General features: G+C 50.3%; 1 long non-coding RNA gene across 1 annotated transcript in view; it reads left to right on the forward strand.

Moving 5' to 3' along the window:
- The first annotated feature begins 4,688 nt into the window (after positions 1-4,688).
- LOC140719972 (uncharacterized) overlaps positions 4,689-15,435 on the forward strand; it is a 28,260-nt gene continuing 17,513 nt past the window's right edge. Inside the window, exons 1-2 of the long non-coding RNA XR_012097066.1 lie at positions 4,689-4,759; positions 11,200-11,235. This is a non-coding gene — a long non-coding RNA (uncharacterized lncRNA). The remainder of the gene's footprint in view (positions 4,760-11,199; positions 11,236-15,435) is intronic.

A 15,435-nucleotide genomic window follows, 5' to 3' on the forward strand; every position in this document is an offset into this window, starting at 1 on the left:
TCCACATCCACTCTATCTGTGTCCTCTGGTCCTAGACTCCCCCACTATAGGAAACATCCTCTCCACATCCACTCTATCTGTGTTCTCTGGTCCTAGACTCCCCCACTATAGGATACATCCTCTCCACATCCACTCTATCTGTGTTCTCTGGTCCTAGACTCCCCACTATAGGATTCATCCTCTCCACATCCACTCTATCTGTGTCCTCTGGTCCTAGACTCCCCCACTATAGGAAACATCCTCTCCACATCCACTCTATCTGTGTCCTCTGGTCCTAGACTCCCCCACTATAGGAAACATCCTCTCCACATCCACTCTATCTGTGTCCTCTGGTCCTAGACTCCCCCACTATAGGAAACATCCTCTCCACATCCACTCTATCTGTGTCCTCTGGTCCTAGACTCCCCCACTATAGGAAACATCCTCTCCACATCCACTCTATCTGTGTCCTCTGGTCCTAGACTCCCCACTATAGGATTCATCCTCTCCACATCCACTCTATCTGTGTCCTCTGGTCCTAGACTCCCCCACTATAGGAAACATCCTCTCCACATCCACTCTATCTGTGTCCTCTGGTCCTAGACTCCCCCACTATAGGAAACATCCTCTCCACATCCACTCTATCTGTGTCCTCTGGTCCTAGACTCCCCCACTATAGGAAACATCCTCTCCACATCCACTCTATCTGTGTCCTCTGGTCCTAGACTCCCTCACTATAGGAAACATCCTCTCCACATCCACTCTATCTGTACCCTCTGGTCCTAGACTCCCCCACTGTAGGAAACATCCTCTCCACATCCACTCTATCTGTGTCCTCTGGTCCTAGACTCCCCCACCATAGGAAACATCCTCTCCACATCCACTCTATCTGTGTCCTCTGGTCCTAGACTCCCCCACTATAGGAAACATCCTCTCCACATCCACTCTATCTGTGTCCCCTGGTCCTAGACTCCCCCACTATAGGAAACATCCTCTCCACATCCACTCTATCTGTGTCCTCTGGTCCTAGACTCCCCCACTATAGGAAACATCCTCTCCACATCCACTCTATCTGTGTCCTCTGGTCCTAGACTCCCCCACTATAGGAAACATCCTCTCCACATCCACTCTATCTGTGTCCTCTGGTCCTAGACTCACCCACTATAGGAAACATCCTCTCCACATCCACTCTATCTGTGTCCTCTGGTCCTAGACTCACCCACTATAGGAAACATCCTCTCCACATCCACTCTATCTGTGTCCTCTGGTCCTAGACTCCCCCACCATAGGAAACATCCTCTCCACATCCACTCTATCTGTGTCCTCTGGTCCTAGACTCCCTCACTATAGGAAACATCCTCTCCACATCCACTCTATCTGTGTCCTCTGGTCCTAGACTCCCCCACTATAGGAAACATCCTCTGCACATCCACTCTATCTGTGTCCTCTGGTCCTAGACTCCCCCACTATAGGAAACATCCTCTCCACTTCCACTCTATCTGTGTCCTCTGGTCCTAGACTCCCCCACTATAGGAAACATCCTCTCCACATCCACTCTATCTGTGTCCTCTGGTCCTAGACTCCCTCACTATAGGAAACATCCTCTCCACATCCACTCTATCTGTACCCTCTGGTCCTAGACTCCCCCACTGTAGGAAACATCCTCTCCACATCCACTCTATCTGTGTCCTCTGGTCCTAGACTCCCCCACTATAGGAAACATCCTCTCCACATCCACTCTATCTGTGTCCTCTGGTCCTAGACTCCCCCACCATAGGAAACATCCTCTCCACATCCACTGTATCTGTGTCCTCTGGTCCTAGACTCACCCACTATAGGAAACATCCTCTCCACATCCACTCTATCTGTGTCCCCTGGTCCTAGACTCCCCCACTATAGGAAACATCCTCTCCACATCCACTCTATCTGTGTCCTCTGGTCCTAGACTCCCCCACTATAGGAAACATCCTCTCCACATCCACTGTATCTGTGTCCTCTGGTCCTAGACTCACCCACTATAGGAAACATCCTCTCCACATCCACTCTATCTGTGTCCCCTGGTCCTAGACTCCCCCACTATAGGAAACATCCTCTCCACATCCACTCTATCTGTGTCCTCTGGTCCTAGACTCACCCACTATAGGAAACATCCTCTCCACATCCACTCTATCTGTGTCCCCTGGTCCTAGACTCCCCCACTATAGGAAACATCCTCTCCACATCCACTCTATCTGTGTCCTCTGGTCCTAGACTCCCCCACTATAGGAAACATCCTCTCCACATGCACTCTAACTAGGCCATTCAATGTTTGACAGGTTTCAATAAGGTCACCCCTCATTCTTTTAAACTCAGCAGCCAGTGTTGGGGCAGCTTCTCTTAGTGTTAGATCTCAAGGATTTAGATAACAAAATTAATGGCTCTATGGCTTCAAATGCACCTCATACATTAACCGTTACATTCCCAGAATAATTCTCGTGAACATCGCCTGGACTTTCTCCAATGTCAGCACATCATTTCTTTGAAAAGTGTTTCAAAACTGCTCACAATACTCCAAGTGCTTTCTTATGAAGCCTCAGCATTACATCCTAGTCCTCTTGAAATGAATGCTAACATTGCATTTATCTTCCTCATCACCGACTCAACTGCAAATTGACCTCCCAAGTCCCTGTGCAACTCCGATTTTCGAATTTTCTCTCTGTTTAGAAAATAATCTGTGCCATTCTTCCTTCTACCAAAATGTATGACCGTACACTTTGCTACACGATATTTCACCTGACACGTCTTTGCCCATTCTCCTAAACTCTCAGTACTTTTTCAGATTTCCTGCTTTCTCAACACTATCTGCCCCTCTACCTTTGTACTGTCTGCAAAAATAGGCATAGAGCCATTAATTTTGTTATCTAAATCCTTGAGATCTAACATTGAGAAGCGGCCCCAACACTGGCTGCTGATGAACATCACTAGTCCCTGGCAGCCGACGTAGAAAAGGCCTCTCTTATTGTGTGCCTCCAAGTACCTCGAAACCTCATCCTTAATACTGAATACCAACATCTTCCCAAACACTGAAGTCTGGCTAACTGGTCTATAATTTCTTGTCTTTTGCTTCCCTCCCTCTTAAAAAGTGGAGTGACAGTTATAGTTCTGGAACTATTTTAGCATCTAAGTGTTCTTTGGGTCATAGAGTAATAGAAAAGTACAGCATAGAAACAGGCCCTCAAACCCATCTAGTCTATGTGGAATCATTTAAACTGCCTAGTCCTGTGGACCCCAGTCCTCCATATCTCTACTATCCATGTCTCTATTCAAACTTCTCTGAAACTTTGAAATCGAGCTTGCACATTGCACTTGTGCTGGTGGCTCGTTCCACACTCTCACAACCTTCTGAGTGAAGAAGTGACACCACCCCCCCCCCACCATGTTCCCCTTAAACTCTTCACCTTTCACCCTTAACCCATGACCTCAGGTTGTAATCCCACACAGCCTCAATGGAAAAAGCCAGCTTGCATTTACCCTATCTACACACCTCATAATTTTGTATACCTCTATCAAATGTTCCCTTAGTTTTATGCATTCCATGGAATAAAATCCGAACCTATTCATACTTTCCTTACACCTCAGGTCCTCTAGATCCGGCAATATCCTTGTAAATTTTCTCTGTACTCTTTCAATCTTCCCTGTAGGTAGGTGACCAGGGCTGCACACAACACTGCAAATTAGGCCTCACCAATGTCTTATGCAACTTCAACAGAACCTCTCATTTCCTGTATTCAGTACGTCGAATTATGAAGGCTAATGTGGCAAAAGCTTTCTTTACGGCCCTGTCTACCTGTGATTCCATTTGCAATGCCTTATGGACCTGTATTCTAAGATCTCTTTGTTCTACCGCACTCCTCAGAGCCCTACTGTTCACTGTGAAAGACCTGCCCTGGTTGTCCTACCAAAGCCCTACCTTACACTTGTCTGCATTAAATTCCATCTGCCGTTTCTCAGCCCATTTTTCCAGCTTGTCCAGATCCCACTGCAAGCCATGATAGTCTTCCTCGCTGTCCACTATACCCACAATCTTGGTGTCATCCGCAAAGTTACCCACATTATCATCAAAATCATTGATATAGATGACAAACAACAATATAACCCAACACCAATCCCTGTGGCACACCACTAGTCACAGGCAACCATCTACTGCCACTCTCTGGCTTCTCCCACAAAGCCAATGTCTAATCCAATTTACTACCTCACCCTGAATGCCAAGTGACTCAACCTTCTTGACCAACCTCCCTTGTGGGACCTTGTCAAATGCCTTGCTAAAGTCCATGTAGACAACATCCACTTCTTGCCTTCAACAACTTTCCTGGTAACTTAAAAAAATTCTGCAAGATTGGTTAGACACTATCTAGCACACACAAAGCCAAGCTGAGTATCCCTAATCAGTCCCTGACTATCCAAATATTCATATATCTGGTCTCTAAGAATACTTTTCAATAACTTTCCTTCTACTGATGTTAGGCTCATTGGCCTATCATTTCCTGGTTTATATTCAGAGGCTTTCTTAAACAGCGGAAAAATATTGGCCATCCTCCAATCCTCCGGTCCCTCACCTATCAATAAGGATGATCTCTGCTAGGGTCCTGCAGTACCTGCCCTTGCCTCCCACAGATCTGAAGGAACACATTCTCAGGCGATGGAGATCTAATTCTCTCTTTGCCCTCCACAGGAACGCCAGCTCAGCAGACGGTGGCCGCAGCAGTCGATCTGCTGAATGGCAGGCAGATGATGACGTGTAAGTGGGAATGTGATTTCACACGCTGACCTGCTGACCAGGATCACTGGCCAGTTCCCCGTGACCATGCCTGTGAAATATTCCTCTCTGCAGTGAACCTACAGCCCTCGAGTGGTTTGTGGAACCGATTCGTACGACTGTACCTGTGAAATATTGCTCTCTGCCCAAATCCCATGCACCTCGGCTAGTTTGTGGAACTGTTCCCCATGACTGTACCCGTGAAATATTTCTCTCTGCCCAAATCCCATGCACCTCGGCTCGTTTGCGGAACCGATTCCCACGACTGTACCTGTGAAATATTCCTCTCTGCCCAAATCCCATGCACCTCGGCTGGTTTGCGGAACCGATTCCCACGACTGTACCTGTGAAATATTCCTCTCTGCCCAAATCGCATGCACCTCGGCTGGTTTGTGGAACCGATTCCCACGACTGTACCTGTGAAATATTCCTCTCTGCCCAAAACCCATGCACCTCGGCTGGTTTGTGGAACTGTTCCCCATGACTGTACCCGTGAAATATTCCTCTCTGCCCAAATCCCATGCACCTCGGCTGGTTTGCGGAACCGATTCCCACGACTGTACCTGTGAAATATTCCTCTCTGCCCAAATCCCATGCACCTCGGCTGGTTTGCGGAACCGATTCCCACGACTGTACCTGTGAAATATTCCTCTCTGCCCAAATCGCATGCACCTCGGCTGGTTTGTGGAACCGATTCCCACGACTGTACCTGTGAAATATTCCTCTCTGCCCAAATCCCATGCACCTCGGCTGGTTTGTGGAACTGTTCCCCACGACTGTACCTGTGAAATATTCCTCTCTGCCCAAATACCATGCACCTCGGCTGGTTTGTGGAACTGTTCCCCACGACCGTACCTGTGAAATATTCCTCTCTGCCCAAATCCCATGCACCTCGGCTGGTTTGTGGAACTGTTCCCCACGACTGTACCAGAGAAATATTCCTCTCTGCCCAAATCCCATGCACCTCGGCTGGTTTGTGGAACTGTTCCCCACGACTGTACCTGTGAAATATTCCTATCTGCCCAAATCCCATGCACCTCGGCTGGTTTGTGGAACTGTTCCCCACGACTGTACCTGTGAAATATTCCTCTCTGCCCAAATCCCATGCACCTCGGCTGGTTTGTGGAACTGTTCCCCACGACTGTACCTGTGAAATATTCCTCTCTGCCCAAATCCCATGCACCTCGGCTGGTTTGTGGAACTGTTCCCCACGACTGTACCTGTGAAATATTCCTCTCTGCCCAAATCGCATGCACCTCGGCTGGTTTGTGGAACTGTTCCCCACGACTGTACCTGTGAAATATTCCTCTCTGCCCAAATCCCATGCACCTCGGCTGGTTTGTGGAACCGATTCCCACGACTGTACCAGTGAAATATTCCTCTCTGCCCAAATCCCATGCACCTCGGCTGGTTTGTGGAACTGTTCCCCACGACTGTACCTGTGAAATATTCCTCTCTGCCCAAATCCCATGCACCTCGGCTGGTTTGTGGAACTGTTCCCCACGACTGTACCTGTGAAATATTCCTCTCTGCCCAAATCCCATGCACCTCGGCTGGTTTGTGGAACTGTTCCCCACGACTGTACCAGTGAAATATTCCTCTCTGCCCAAATCCCATGCACCTCGGCTGGTTTGTGGAACCGATTCCCACGACTGTACCTGTGAAATATTCCTCTCTGCCCAAATCCCATGCACCTCGGCTGGTTTGTGGAACTGTTCCCCACGACTGTACCTGTGAAATATTCCTCTCTGCCCAAATCGCATGCACCTCGGCTGGTTTGTGGAACTGTTCCCCACGACTGTACCTGTGAAATATTCCTCTCTGCCCAAATCCCATGCACCTCGGCTGGTTTGTGGAACCGATTCCCACGACTGTACCAGTGAAATATTCCTCTCTGCCCAAATCCCATGCACCTCGGCTGGTTTGTGGAACTGTTCCCCACGACTGTACCTGTGAAATATTCCTCTCTGCCCAAATCCCATGCACCTCGGCTGGTTTGTGGAACTGTTCCCCACGACTGTACCAGTGAAATATTCCTCTCTGCCCAAATCCCATGCACCTCGGCTGGTTTGTGGAACTGTTCCCCACGACTGTACCTGTGAAATATTCCTCTCTGCCCAAATCCCATGCACCTCGGCTGGTTTGTGGAACTGTTCCCCACGACTGTACCTGTGAAATATTCCTCTCTGCCCAAATCCCATGCACCTCGGCTGGTTTGTGGAACTGTTCCCCACGACTGTACCAGTGAAATATTCCTCTCTGCCCAAATCCCATGCACCTCGGCTGGTTTGTGGAACCGATTCCCACGACTGTACCTGTGAAATATTCCTCTCTGCCCAAATCCCATGCACCTCGGCTGGTTTGTGGAACTGTTCCCCACGACTGTACCTGTGAAATATTCCTCTCTGCCCAAATCCCATGCACCTCGGCTGGTTTGTGGAACCGATTCCCACGACTGTACCAGTGAAATATTCCTCTCTGCCCAAATCCCATGCACCTCGGCTGGTTTGTGGAACTGTTCCCCACGACTGTACCTGTGAAATATTCCTCTCTGCCCAAATCCCATGCACCTCGGCTGGTTTGTGGAACTGTTCCCCACGACTGTACCTGTGAAATATTCCTCTCTGCCCAAATCCCATGCACCTCGGCTGGTTTGTGGAACTGTTCCCCACGACTGTACCAGTGAAATATTCCTCTCTGCCCAAATCCCATGCACCTCGGCTGGTTTGTGGAACTGTTCCCCACGACTGTACCTGTGAAATATTCCTCTCTGCCCAAATCCCATGCACCTCGGCTGGTTTGTGGAACTGTTCCCCACGACTGTACCTGTGAAATATTCCTCTCTGCCCAAATCCCATGCACCTCGGCTGGTTTGTGGAACCGATTCCCACGACTGTACCAGTGAAATATTCCTCTCTGCCCAAATCCCATGCACCTCGGCTGGTTTGTGGAACTGTTCCCCACGACTGTACCTGTGAAATATTCCTCTCTGCCCAAATCCCATGCACCTCGGCTGGTTTGTGGAACTGTTCCCCACGACTGTACCTGTGAAATATTCCTCTCTGCCCAAATCGCATGCACCTTGGCTGGTTTGTGGAACTGTTCCCCACGACTGTACCAGTGAAATATTCCTCTCTGCCCAAATCCCATGCACCTCGGCTGGTTTGTGGAACCGATTCCCACGACTGTACCAGTGAAATATTCCTCTCTGCCCAAATCCCATGCACCTCGGCTGGTTTGTGGAACTGTTCCCCACGACTGTACCTGTGAAATATTCCTCTCTGCCCAAATCCCATGCACCTCGGCTGGTTTGTGGAACTGTTCCCCACGACTGTACCTGTGAAATATTCCTCTCTGCCCAAATCGCATGCACCTCGGCTGGTTTGTGGAACTGTTCCCCACGACTGTACCTGTGAAATATTCCTATCTGCCCAAATCCCATGCACCTCGGCTGGTTTGTGGAACCGATTCGCACGACTGTACCTGTGAAATATTCCTCTCTGCCTAAATCGCATGCACCTCGGCTGGTTTGTGGAACTGTTCCCCACGACTGTACCTGTGAAATATTCCTCTCTGCCCAAATCCCATGCACCTCGGCTGGTTTGTGGAACTGTTCCCCACGACTGTACCTGTGAAATATTCCTCTCTGCCCAAATCGCATGCACCTCGGCTGGTTTGTGGAACTGTTCCCCACGACTGTACCTGTGAAATATTCCTCTCTGCCCAAATCCCATGCACCTCGGCTGGTTTGTGGAACCGATTCCCACGACTGTACCAGTGAAATATTCCTCTCTGCCCAAATCCCATGCACCTCGGCTGGTTTGTGGAACTGTTCCCCAGGACTGTACCTGTGAAATATTCCTCTCTGCCCAAATCCCATGCACCTCGGCTGGTTTGTGGAACCGATTCGCACGACTATACCTGTGAAATATTCCTCTCTGCCCAAATCCCATGCAACTCAGCTGGTTTGTGGAACTGTTCCCCACGACTGTACCTGTGAAATATTCCTCTCTGCCCAAATCCCATGCACCTCGGCTGGTTTGTGGAACCGATTCGCACGACTGTACCTGTGAAATATTCCTCTCTGCCCAAATCGCATGCACCTTGGCTGGTTTGTGGAACTGTTCCCCACGACTGTACCAGTGAAATATTCCTCTCTGCCCAAATCCCATGCACCTCGGCTGGTTTGTGGAACCGATTCCCACGACTGTACCAGTGAAATATTCCTCTCTGCCCAAATCCCATGCACCTCGGCTGGTTTGTGGAACTGTTCCCCACGACTGTACCTGTGAAATATTCCTCTCTGCCCAAATCCCATGCACCTCGGCTGGTTTGTGGAACTGTTCCCCACGACTGTACCTGTGAAATATTCCTCTCTGCCCAAATCGCATGCACCTCGGCTGGTTTGTGGAACTGTTCCCCACGACTGTACCTGTGAAATATTCCTATCTGCCCAAATCCCATGCACCTCGGCTGGTTTGTGGAACCGATTCGCACGACTGTACCTGTGAAATATTCCTCTCTGCCTAAATCGCATGCACCTCGGCTGGTTTGTGGAACTGTTCCCCACGACTGTACCTGTGAAATATTCCTCTCTGCCCAAATCCCATGCACCTCGGCTGGTTTGTGGAACCGATTCCCACGACTGTACCAGTGAAATATTCCTCTCTGCCCAAATCCCATGCACCTCGGCTGGTTTGTGGAACTGTTCCCCAGGACTGTACCTGTGAAATATTCCTCTCTGCCCAAATCCCATGCACCTCGGCTGGTTTGTGGAACCGATTCGCACGACTATACCTGTGAAATATTCCTCTCTGCCCAAATCCCATGCAACTCAGCTGGTTTGTGGAACTGTTCCCCACGACTGTACCTGTGAAATATTCCTCTCTGCCCAAATCCCATGCACCTCGGCTGGTTTGTGGAACCGATTCGCACGACTGTACCTGTGAAATATTCCTCTCTGCCCAAATCGCATGCACCTTGGCTGGTTTGTGGAACTGTTCCCCACGACTGTACCAGTGAAATATTCCTCTCTGCCCAAATCCCATGCACCTCGGCTGGTTTGTGGAACCGATTCCCACGACTGTACCAGTGAAATATTCCTCTCTGCCCAAATCCCATGCACCTCGGCTGGTTTGTGGAACTGTTCCCCACGACTGTACCTGTGAAATATTCCTCTCTGCCCAAATCCCATGCACCTCGGCTGGTTTGTGGAACTGTTCCCCACGACTGTACCTGTGAAATATTCCTCTCTGCCCAAATCGCATGCACCTCGGCTGGTTTGTGGAACTGTTCCCCACGACTGTACCTGTGAAATATTCCTATCTGCCCAAATCCCATGCACCTCGGCTGGTTTGTGGAACCGATTCCCACGACTGTACCAGTGAAATATTCCTCTCTGCCCAAATCCCATGCACCTCGGCTGGTTTGTGGAACCGATTCGCACGACTGTACCTGTGAAATATTCCTCTCTGCCTAAATCGCATGCACCTCGGCTGGTTTGTGGAACTGTTCCCCACGACTGTACCTGTGAAATATTCCTCTCTGCCCAAATCCCATGCACCTCGGCTGGTTTGTGGAACTGTTCCCCACGACTGTACCTGTGAAATATTCCTCTCTGCCCAAATCGCATGCACCTCGGCTGGTTTGTGGAACTGTTCCCCACGACTGTACCTGTGAAATATTCCTCTCTGCCCAAATCCCATGCACCTCGGCTGGTTTGTGGAACCGATTCCCACGACTGTACCAGTGAAATATTCCTCTCTGCCCAAATCCCATGCACCTCGGCTGGTTTGTGGAACTGTTCCCCAGGACTGTACCTGTGAAATATTCCTCTCTGCCCAAATCCCATGCACCTCGGCTGGTTTGTGGAACCGATTCGCACGACTGTACCTGTGAAATATTCCTCTCTGCCCAAATCCCATGCAACTCAGCTGGTTTGTGGAACTGTTCCCCACGACTGTACCTGTGAAATATTCCTCTCTGCCCAAATCCCATGCACCTCGGCTGGTTTGTGGAACCGATTCGCACGACTGTACCTGTGAAATATTCCTCTCTGCCCAAATCCTATGCACCTCGGCTGATTTGTGGAACCGATTCGCACGACTGTACCTGTGAAATATTCCTCTCTGCCCAAATCTCATGCACCTCGGCTGGTTTGTGGAACCGATTCCCAAGGCACCCACTCCCAACAGCCTCTTTGTTCTCACACATCTCCCAATCCCACTTCTCAGCTGAGTGTCTGATGTATGTGGATCCTCTGCACTCTCTCATCGAAAGGCAGCGCCTCACCCTCTCACTCCGCGGCTGTCGGTGTTATGGGAGGAGGCATTGTCTGTGTATCGCTGAGTGGCCACTGCTCCGTGTCTCCGAGCGTCCCTCCCTACAGCACAGAGATTTTCATTCTTTTCCTTCTTGAACAGGAATCCAACTGAGGGATATTCGGGTGGAGCTGATGGGTAAGTGCTTCTGTGAGCACAACGGTAATTGAATGAAAGGTGCTGCAGATCTGGATGGGTGCTCGGGCTGACGGAGGGGCTCCAGTGGTAAGGGGAATGAATGGTGTGAACAGTTTGTCTCAGCTCTGGTGGTGAATGCCCGAAGCGGGTGGTCACAGATCTGGATGGGTGCTCGGGCTGACGGAGGGGCTCCAGTGGTAAGGGGAATGAATGGTGTGAACAGTTTGTCTCAGCTCTGGTGGTGAATGCCCGAAGCGGGTGGTCACAGATCTGGATGGGTGCTCGGGCTGACGGAGGGGCTCCAGTGGTAAGGGGAATGAATGGTGTGAACAGTTTGTCTCAGCTCTGGTGGTGAATGCCCGAAGCGGGTGGTCACAGATCTGGATGGGTGCTCGGGCTGACGGAGGGGCTCCAGTGGTAAGGGGAATGAATGGTGTGAACAGTTTGTCTCAGCTCTGGTGGTGAATGCCCGAAGCGGGTGGTCACAGATCTGGATGGGTGCTCGGGCTGACGGAGGGGCTCCAGTGGTAAGGGGAATGAATGGTGTGAACAGTTTGTCTCAGCTCTGGTGGTGAATGCCCGAAGCGGGTGGTCACAGATCTGGATGGGTGCTCGGGCTGACGGAGGGGCTCCAGTGGTAAGGGGAATGAATGGTGTGAACAGTTTGTCTCAGCTCTGGTGGTGAATGCCCGAAGCGGGTGGTCACAGATCTGGATGGGTGCTCGGGCTGACGGAGGGGCTCCAGTGGTAAGGGGAATGAATGGTGTGAACAGTTTGTCTCAGCTCTGGTGGTGAATGCCCGAAGCGGGTGGTCACAGATCTGGATGGGTGCTCGGGCTGACGGAGGGGCTCCAGTGGTAAGGGGAATGAATGGTGTGAACAGTTTGTCTCAGATCTCCGAGCTCCCCAGAGTTCTCAAGTAAAGTCTCCCTTGATCTCTGCTAATTTCATCCTATTTCATCCAAGTACTGGGAAATTTTTATCCTTAACGACTGTAAAAACTTACCATGGGTAGGGTAAATACCCTCTAGCCAACTGTCCATAAGACTTTGCCATTCTATCATGGCTGATTTATTATCCCTCTCAATTCCATTCTCCTGCCTTCTCCCTGTGACCTTTGACACCTTTAGTAATTACAGAGCTATCAACATCTGTTTTAAATATACCCAACGTTCTGGACTACACAGCTGTCTGCGACAATGAGTTCCACAGATTCACCACCCTTGGCTAAATTCCTCTTGTCTCGGTTCCAGATCTGGAGGGAAGTCCCAGCATTCTGAGACCCTCTCCAAAATGGGAAACATCCTCTCCACATCGACTCTATCTGTGTCCTTTGGTCCTAGACTCCCCCACTACAGGAAACATCCTCTCTGCATACACTCTATCTGTGTCCTCTGGTCCTAGACTCCCCCACTACAGGAAACATCCTCTCCACATCCACTCTATCTGTACCCTCTGGTCCTAGACTCCCCCACTGTAGGAAACATCCTCTCCACATCCACTCTATCTGTGTCCTCTGGTCCTAGACTCCCCCACCATAGGAAACATCCTCTCCACATCCACTCTATCTGTGTCCTCTGGTCCTAGACTCCCTCACTATAGGAAACATCCTCTCCACATCCACTCTATCTGTGTCCTCTGGTCCTAGACTCCCCCACTATAGGAAACATCCTCTCCACATCCACTCTATCTGTGTCCTCTGGTCCTAGACTCCCCCACTATAGGAAACATCCTCTCCACATCCACTCTATCTGTGTCCTCTGGTCCTAGACTCCCCCACTATAGGAAACATCCTCTCCACATCCACTCTATCTGTGTCCTCTGGTCCTAGACTCCCTCACTATAGGAAACATCCTCTCCACATCCACTCTATCTGTACCCTCTGGTCCTAGACTCCCCCACTGTAGGAAACATCCTCTCCACATCCACTCTATCTGTGTCCTCTGGTCCTAGACTCCCCCACCATAGGAAACATCCTCTCCACATCCACTCTATCTGTGTCCTCTGGTCCTAGACTCCCCCACCATAGGAAACATCCTCTCCACATCCACTCTATCTGTGTCCTCTGGTCCTAGACTCCCCCACCATAGGAAACATCCTCTCCACATCCACTCTATCTGTGTCCTCTGGTCCTAGACTCCCCCACTATAGGAAACATCCTCTCCACATCCACTCTATCTGTGTCCTCTGGTCCTAGACTCACCCACTATAGGAAACATCCTCTCCACATCCACTCTATCTGTGTCCTCTGGTCCTAGACTCCCCCACCATAGGAAACATCCTCTCCACATCCACTCTATCTGTGTCCTCTGGTCCTAGACTCCCTCAATATAGGAAACATCCTCTCCACATCCACTCTATCTGTGTCCTCTGGTCCTAGACTCCCCCACTATAGGAAACATCCTCTCCACATCCACTCTATCTGTGTCCTCTGGTCCTAGACTCCCCCACTATAGGAAACATCCTCTCCACATCCACTCTATCTGTGTCCTCTGGTCCTAGACTCCCCCACTATAGGAAACATCCTCTCCACATCCACTCTATCTGTGTCCTCTGGTCCTAGACTCCCTCACTATAGGAAACATCCTCTCCACATCCACTCTATCGGTACCCTCTGGTCCTAGACTCCCCCACTGTAGGAAACATCCTCTCCACATCCACTCTATCTGTGTCCTCTGGTCCTAGACTCCCCCACCATAGGAAACATCCTCTCCACATCCACTCTATCTGTGTCCTCTGGTCCTAGACTCCCCCACCATAGGAAACATCCTCTCCACATCCACTCTATCTGTGTCCTCTGGTCCTAGACTCCCCCACCATAGGAAACATCCTCTCCACATCCACTCTATCTGTGTCCTCTGGTCCTAGACTCACCCACTATAGGAAACATCCTCTCCACATCCACTCTATCTGTGTCCCCTGGTCCTAGACTCCCCCACTATAGGAAACATCCTCTCCACATCCACTCTATCTGTGTCCTCTGGTCCTAGACTCCCCCACTATAGGAAACATCCTCTCCACATCCACTCTATCTGTGTCCTCTGGTCCTAGACTCCCCCACTATAGGAAACATCCTCTCCACATCCACTCTATCTGTGTCCTCTGGTCCTAGACTCACCCACTATAGGAAACATCCTCTCCACATCCACTCTATCTGTGTCCTCTGGTCCTAGACTCCCCCACCATAGGAAACATCCTCTCCACATCCACTCTATCTGTGTCCTCTGGTCCTAGACTCCCTCACTATAGGAAACATCCTCTCCACATCCACTCTATCTGTGTCCTCTGGTCCTAGACTCCCCCACTATAGGAAACATCCTCTCCACATCCACTCTATCTGTGTCCTCTGGTCCTAGACTCCCCCACTATAGGAAACATCCTCTCCACATCCACTCTATCTGTGTCCTCTGGTCCTAGACTCCCTCACTATAGGAAACATCCTCTCCACATCCACTCTATCTGTACCCTCTGGTCCTAGACTCCCCCACTGTAGGAAACATCCTCTCCACATCCACTCTATCTGTGTCCTCTGGTCCTAGACTCCCCCACCATAGGAAACATCCTCTCCACATCCACTCTATCTGTGTCCTCTGGTCCTAGACTCCCTCACTATAGGAAACATCCTCTCCACATCCACTCTATCTGTGTCCTCTGGTCCTAGACTCCCCCACTATAGGAAACATCCTCTCCACATCCACTCTATCTGTGTCCTCTGGTCCTAGACTCCCCCACTATAGGAAACATCCTCTCCACATCCACTCTATCTGTGTCCTCTGGTCCTAGACTCCCCCACTATAGGAAACATCCTCTCCACATCCACTCTATCTGTGTCCTCTGGTCCTAGACTCCCTCACTATAGGAAACATCCTCTCCACATCCACTCTATCTGTACCCTCTGGTCCTAGACTCCCCCACTGTAGGAAACATCCTCTCCACATCCACTCTATCTGTGTCCTCTGGTCCTAGACTCCCCCACCATAGGAAACATCCTCTCCACATCCACTCTATCTGTGTCCTCTGGTCCTAGACTCCCCCACTATAGGAAACATCCTCTCCACATCCACTCTATCTGTGTCCCCTGGTCCTAGACTCCCCCACTATAGGAAACATCCTCTCCACATCCACTCTATCTGTGTCCTCTGGTCCTAGACTCCCCCACTATAGGAAACATCCTCTCCACATCCACTCTATCTGTGTCCT

Source organism: Hemitrygon akajei, chromosome 2 (assembly GCF_048418815.1).
Source record: "Hemitrygon akajei chromosome 2, sHemAka1.3, whole genome shotgun sequence".
Lineage (NCBI taxonomy): Eukaryota > Metazoa > Chordata > Chondrichthyes > Myliobatiformes > Dasyatidae > Hemitrygon > Hemitrygon akajei.